The sequence below is a fragment of the Frankliniella occidentalis genome, unplaced genomic scaffold, assembly GCF_000697945.3.
Source record: "Frankliniella occidentalis isolate FOCC.00 unplaced genomic scaffold, Focc_3.1 Scaffold10, whole genome shotgun sequence".
Lineage (NCBI taxonomy): Eukaryota > Metazoa > Arthropoda > Insecta > Thysanoptera > Thripidae > Frankliniella > Frankliniella occidentalis.
Window position 1 is genome coordinate 3,454,742 of NW_026267140.1, and position 7,628 is coordinate 3,462,369.

Here is a 7,628-nt window from a genome sequence, read left to right on the forward strand (position 1 = left end):
TGCCGTTAGAAGGCGGTGCGTCGATCGAGCTCGGTGCGATCGACGTGATCGACGTGATGGACGTGATGGAAGTTAGCTGAAAAGGACGCACCCCTGGGCGAGGGGTCGAGGTTCGATGAGCGGGGAGAGGTGCGTGACACCGGGCAACCAAACCCACCGTCACCCTCAACCGAAATCTGGGAAATGTAACAGCTGCAACCTAGACGATGTTAATTTGAAAATATCTGGCTGCCAAAACATAGAACAAATCTGTGATCCATGTGAGTGGTCTCACATTTCAAGAACGATACGACAGAGACAAGGCATGTTATGTGGGTACCTCCTCCTCCTCCTGGCCTGGAACTTCCCTCCCCTCTCTCCTGCCTCCTTCTTGTGCCCCTGCTGCTGTGCAACTTGACAAAGACCGCACACACTTTTCTGAGCGGCGAATTATAAATTTAGAGGGCGGAAGCAAGCACGGAGTAGAAACGGTCCTCTCACCCCTTTTACCTCATTCCACCCCGCCGCCCCCTTCCCCCTGACGCACCTGCCCCCTCTCCTCCCCTGCATCTGCCTTCAGAGGAAAGCCGCAGCGCCACACTGTCAGGGCCTGGCGGCCTCTGGCGGGCGGGGGGCTGCGGGGAGGCAGCCGTACATGAACTGACAATGAGCGGCAAGCGTTATAAATGACGGGTGCCCCGCCTGGACAGCGCGGGCAAAGAGTCGGGCGAGGCGCGGCAGGCCGGCAGCCCCTAAAAAAATTTACAGCAAAAATGTACTGTAATGTGCAAAGTTTTCGTGAATGGAATTCGTCGAACATGAAATGAAATGGCAATGAGAGGAAAGGTATGTAGGTGCGAACACTTCGCTTTCATGGAAAATGTCAGTAACCTGAACCGGAACCTAAACAGGAAAAGCTCGCAAGCCATATACTGTTTCCTCCTTGCGCGCTCACTTGGCTGGCCGTGACACTGACGTCAACGTTTACCAATCATCAGCGTTTAAGAGGAAACAAGCGGTGGGCGGTGTTGTGTTCTTCTTTAGTTTTCTGTTTCCCTTCAGTGGAGTAACGTAAATAACCCCATTGTTTTTTGTTTTGTTTTTCCTGTAACTGTTAGCTGCGCGTCCCATGCTGCCGCTGTTTCGTTTCACGGCTCGTGTTGTGAGCAGGCCCAAAAGGCACACGGTACCTGGTACAGGCAGAGCGCGAACACTTTTGTGATAACTCACTCTAACAGTTGTCACGCCATGCCGTTTCCCTCGACATCGCGGACCCGTCTGTTCCCGCTGACGTCCGCCGCATCCCGCGAGTAGCAGTTCAAGCTAAAGCAGGCCGTACCTTTTCTATTTTCGCGAACGCTCGCTCGCCTCTCCACTCGAGGAATTCGGCTAAATAATGTTGACGACTCATCTCGTGGACCCGGCAGGGGGGCCGCGCTTTTGAACGGAGATGGCGTCGCAAGCGCAAAGCGGAGAGTGCGCAGTCACCGCTCTGCTTGCGGCCGGAGGGCGGGGTAGGGCGGGGCGGAGCGGGGCGGAGCGGGGCGGAGCGGGGCGGAGCGGGGCGGTGAGCAGCAGCAGGTGTCAGCGATACTCCACGTTTCGGAGCAAAAAAATAACGGCCGAGTAACGGTGACATGGCGCGGTGGATCACGTTGCATAACACAAAGCTCTCGGCGGTCCTCTCCGCGCCCTCCCCGCCTCTCTGCAACATGTGCGCCCGCTGATAAGCCCCCGCACGCCGGCGCCGCGCGAAAGGAGATTCCGCGGAAGCGATTCTCACCGGGCGAGAAGTGCGCCTCAAGAAAAAGAAGACGGGGTACGATGGGAAGGGGGGGGGGGTATAAAAGCAGAAACAAAACGACGCCAGCGACTCGAGGGGTAAAAATAGCGAGTTTTTTCCCCTGTTCTGCAAGTACCGCGGTATCTGGTATGGAACGTATCGCTCGCGCGCGCACACACACCGGGTGTCCCGGCTCTTACATGATGCCCGTATGGTGGGTTGCATAAGCAACGGCTCGCAGGGGCTGTCAGGTCGCAGTATATCGCGCATCCCGGCGGAAACGTGAGCCTCGTCGTGGAACCGCGGAGGATGCGCGAAATCCTGCAGCGAGGGGGCCCGCGGTTCCGCGGGGGATGCGCGAGCCGGGACACCCGGCACAACCTGGAGAGTGCTGGGCTGGGCCACGCCGTTCGGCGCGCCGATAATGCCATGTATGAGTCGAGCGCGCGACGCGCCGTCGCCCCGCCCCGCCCCGCCCCGCCCCGCCCCGCCGCGAGAGGCTCGCCGTGAATCAAAGGTCGCCGCGCTATAGCTACGCGGTCGGTGCGCGGTGCGGTCGCCGAGGCGATCGCTGCCGGAGTGACGCGACGCTCGCTATGCCGCCGCGGCTCGACTCGAACAATGACTGGGTCGGCGCGACACAATCCAGGCCGAGATGGTCAGGTGTGAGTAAGCGAGCCACACATTTTGCCCCCACATCTATGCAAAGATTGAAATTGTTCTCCGACTTCGCTGTGGGAGAAGTGTCGTGCGGGGGGTGAGAAAAAAAAGCTGTTCTGTCGCCTGCTCTTGACTGTTTCATCCACAGAAACTTTTTGGAACGAAACAAAAATCGTCCCCCTTCCTGCCTTTTAGCCCCCACTTTCTGAATGCATAGAGGCAGCCCAACACATCAGCGCGCCGCTCGCTGCGCCCTATTCACTCTGTGTGCCTATTCGCTCCACACCTCTCGACACTTTATAAAGTGTCCTTTGTACGGGAAATTAATTTTTAAGTCACGAAGAGTGGGCCGGAGTGGGGGGAAAGAGAGCAAGGGTTTGGGGGAGAAAGAGTAGGGGAGGGGTAGGAGGAGTGACTAAAGGGGTGGCGTGCCAGGCCACTTTCAATGGCATCTTTTAGAGGAAGTTTAGCCTATAACGGCCGCTTGGCCGAGTCGCGCGCCCTATGTTCCCGAGGAGAAAGTGAGGACCGGCACGGAGGGAGAGGAAGATGAGAGGAAAAGCTTAGTGACAGACAGCGGACAGAGTCGCCATACGAGGGAGGGAGGCTCTCCACGAGACATTTCATTAAGTGTGTCTGAAGGACCACGGCACGTATTCATTTCAGATGACAAATCATTCCGCACTATAAAACTTTTCGTTTTGTTTTATTTTACCCTGACATTCAAAATCATCAATATGTGTAAAGTTTCGATTTAAAAAAAAAACTATGGCATGGTTGTTTAGCTTATATTGCCCATTGTGCTCTATTTCACTACTGGGTATATTTTTGAATGCGATCCAGTACTGCGGGCTTCAGGCTCCACCCGTAAGGCGCCAGCACTAAGCCTAGCGAGTATGTGATCTCGTTACACTGGAGGCGTATTCAAAGGTACACCACACCCGGAAGAGGCATATTCAACCCTCGAACCTTTGTCAACCGAAACCTTTCCCACTTCATGTGCTTGAGAGTGCCATGATTATCGCATTTCACATACCAGGCGAGTATGGCCTCACATGTTGTGAGTTATGTTTCGCTTTTTTAAGTGATGGAATCTCTCACAATTTTTTTTGAAGGGTTGGTAAGTTAATAATGACACAGTAAATGCGGATTATGCCGTTCTTTCTCGCTTTCGTTTGGATAGGCGCGAATTCATGCACAATGAAGCAAAACGCGTCCGTTCCCCTGTTTACAGTGTGTGCGCGCGTGTGTGAGTGAGTGAGAGAGAGAGAGAGAGAGAGAGAGAGAGAGAGAGAGAGAGAGTGAGAGAGAACAAGCATTAGCTTCATGACTCATGAGGTATTAATTTTGCCAACACCCAAAGCAGAAAGCAAACGGCATGGCGGGTTGGCTTGTGTATGTGTAAAGAGGTGGGGGATAGCGGGGAGGCACTGTATTTTCACATCAATAAGCCGTATCCCTGCACCTCTTTCTCTCTTTTTAACTAACTTGCCATGGCGGAAACAAAAGAAAATGAGTGCTAGGGAGGGGGAGAAAGATGGGGACGTAAAAAATTAAGGAGAGCCCGCGCAAAAGAATCCGTTCACATCCAAAAGTGAAACTTCCCCTGAAAAATAAAGAAAAAGAATAATAATGATAAGAGAACGAGAAAATTAAAATTAGAGGAAGGCAGTCAGAAAACTTTTGTTGCTGAGTGGACTCGGCGTAGGAATCGTGTGGGGAAAAAAATGTAAAGCGCAAATCCTAACAGGTTAATTTTTTCCGCCCAGCGTCGGTCGGGTTAGGCCGCCTGTCTACACTCCAAATGTTAAAGGACATATTTTGCCCTATTCAAGATCTGTCGGCGCATCTTGCCATGTAAGACCATTCATTATTGGACGCGCATACAAATAAGTGCGATCACGGTTGTACTATACCTCCCCGAAAATGTTTTTGATCTTCGAACATTTTTCGTGCACTTGTTTTTCTTGCGAGCCTTGCTCTTGTGTTGAGCTTGCTACTCAACTCAATACAAGCTCAATGAATGCAAGTCAATGTACTAAATATCTAAGCAGTTTTTTTAGTGTATGGGCGGGCAGTGAACGAGACGGGACGTCCCTGCTGAGGGACACTCCAAAAAATATCCATTAACTATGTGTGTGCACACATGCATGACGATCCACAGATGAAATAGGATGAAATTTGAAATGTGACGCGAACGAGATTCGTTCGTAGGCGCGTTTTGTTTTGTACGGTGGCTGGGCTAAGGGCCGTAAAGCAGGCTCAGGGCGGGCTCAGAGCATCCGATGGGGCGGCGGGGTCATCCGCACTGCCCCATAACGTTTGAGACGCGCCAGTGCCGATAGCGAGCCGACCCGACCAGCTTTCCATAGCGGTTTGCTCCACAATACAAACGCTGACCTGACCCCTCCGGGATGCCCCCTAGGCTGCCAGAGGCGTTGGCGGTGGTTCCGTTGGGTCAGCGGAAAGAGCTCTGCAACTTATCCGCCCATCGCGGCGAGGGTCCGCGCTCAGTCGAGCCCAACCATCCCGAGCCGCACCCCAACCCAACCACTACTGCATTTTTCGTAACGCATCGCCCTAAACCGTCTCTTTTTCACGGAAACCAAAAGATTAGCTTTCAGAGCGAGTAGATTGGCTTATAGTGACAGCCAAGAAATTCGCTGTGGCACCTAAGAATTAGTTGGCAGAGACCAGCGTTCGTTGCCACAGCAAACCCGAAAAAACGCGTGTGCTGTTTCAACTAACGCTTGACTCTGACAGCTAATTCTTCGGATCCACAGCAAATTTCTTGGCTGTCACCAAATTAGCCAATCTATTCGCTAGAGTAGAGTAGAGAAAGTATTTGGGATGAAAGTGCCAAGTTCAGTCTCTGCAAGTTCTCATGGCGCCTGTTAGGTAGGCAACATCTTGCCTACAGTGCATGCGTGCACTACGGGACTGCCTATCCTGCGTCTTGCAGGCGCCGAGCTCCCGTGATTTACGGAATTAAGCTAAGAATAACGGACGTACTTTCTGGACGACCCCTTTTCCGGCCATGGTCACTTTAAACAATTTTGCTGCTGATACTCAAGTCCTGTTACTGATTTTTCGCCACCCTTTGTCGTCAAATAACTATGCCACATTAACGCAAGCAAAATATTCGCCAATGCTGCATAAATTTCTCTGTTGCAGCAAACAAAAACGTTTGTAACTCTCTAGCTCCGTATCGCGTGATGCTGCCTTGTGCATCTGGATCTCTCGAACGCGAGTGCTAGCCGCCACTCATCTCCATTACACCCAAGTACCTCTTGAGCGAGGCGAGTGGGGCAGGAGAAAATGAGAGATTTTGAAACAGAGCCCGCGAGTTTAGGAGAGGAAACGAGAGGGCTCGGGTTGAGTTAAGCGGAGTACACCGCGTCGCCGTTAAAAGCAACGCTACCCCCCCCCTCCCCCATCCCACCCCGCGGCAAACCAGCGAAGAGCGCGCCAACTTTTGTAAATTTGAGTTTATCACGTTCGTCGCTGCGGCAATTGAAAGCGCGCGTATCACGGCGCTGCAGCGGCGGGCACGCGTTATACGTGACGCGAACAATGCGAGCCGGAGCAGGTCGCGCCGGGAACCACTCCCTCTCTCGCGCAGGAAGACAGCGTGAACGTTTGCGTCTGTTGTCGCCGTCGCCAGTTGCCCCTTCAATCGAACGGGTTGCCCGCCCACTCGAACGCCAGACTCCAGCTTCTCCCATTCATTGCTCCTCAATTTAAAACTTGGGATGAAGCGACGCGGCCGGGTCGCGATCGTGTCAAAGGCTCGCCGTGTGGCGCCGGATTATTGCTTCTTTTCATCTGGATGCCTTCCATAAAATTCCTGCGCCGAGAAGGGCGGCGGTAAAAAACGGCGGCCAGTGAATAACTTGATCATCTGCTCGCCCCTCTTCTGGTCACCAAAGAGCAGGCAGCCGAGGGGCATCCTACTCCCAACACGTTGTAGACGAGGAAAAATACGCGCAAGATACTCGCGACAACTCGCGAAAACTCGTCAAAAATTCGAGAAATACTTGCGGATACTCCCAATACTCTCGAGTACACTGGAAATCCAAGTGTATGAATGTCGCACACCTGTGGGTATGTGAAAAAATTCTCACGCTTGTAGATAAGTGACAAAATATTCACACACCTGTCGCCTGTAGGTGTGTGACAAAAGATTTACTCACTTTCTGCTTGCTTATTGCTTCATTTTTAAAATTAATGGAAGTGCTAGCAGGTGTGCGACTTTTGTACTCTTGGATTTCTAGAGTACTCGTGGATACTCGTGCAACTCATTTCACCCACTTGGATAGTAGGAGGGTGGGGGGAGCCCCTCGCAGGCAGCAATGTCGAGTGGGGTGGGATATGAGACCGACTTCCAGGAAAAATGCAAACACACCAAACTCATTTCGAGGTTTACGCTTCTTTTGCTTTTTAATCCAGTATATACGCCAGAGCGGACGTGGCGTGCACTTTTGATCCGCGCCAATGATGTGTGATGTAGCCTCGTGAATGCTCTGTAATCGGCAGTTGGCGATCGGAAGGTTTAAAACTAGCACGTAAGTGGGACATGGCGTGCCGAGTGGTGTCGAGCTGCCTGGCCGATGCACGGCAGACAGACCCGAGTCAAGCACGCTGCTGTCAGTGCCAAGCTCTCGCCGGGTAGCGAGCGCCCTGGTGGAAACACTTAACGGGACTTGTCACCCATTTTTTACCCTCTATTCTTGCTTATTGCTTTCTCCGAATTTGTTCTGCTAATTGTAATATAAATTTAAACATTAACAATGGTGGTTATAAAAACCCAGTGTAAAGCGTGACCACATAGTGGTCACGAAGCACTAAACGTGTTAAACCATATTAATCGTCGAACACAAAGGGAAACCAAGAACGTCTCGTGCTAGTCCTCAAATCCGAATCCCATGGAATATACAGCCACCTTGCTTTTGCCACGCGAATAAAATGTTTGTAAGTCTCGTGTGTGTGAGGGCATTACTTGCAGCGACCAGCCTGCTATATGGCGCCATGGTGCTGGGAGCAGGGGCTCTCGCCTGTGAGTATGAATTAATGGTTGGAGGTGGCTATGATTGAGGTTGACATTTCTCGCTAACCCCTCCCGCACCCTCCCCCTCCCCCAGCTCGGCCGGCTTGTTCTCCTGCGAGGCATGACGTTACCTGCGAGTCCCTCTCCCCTCCGCACTGC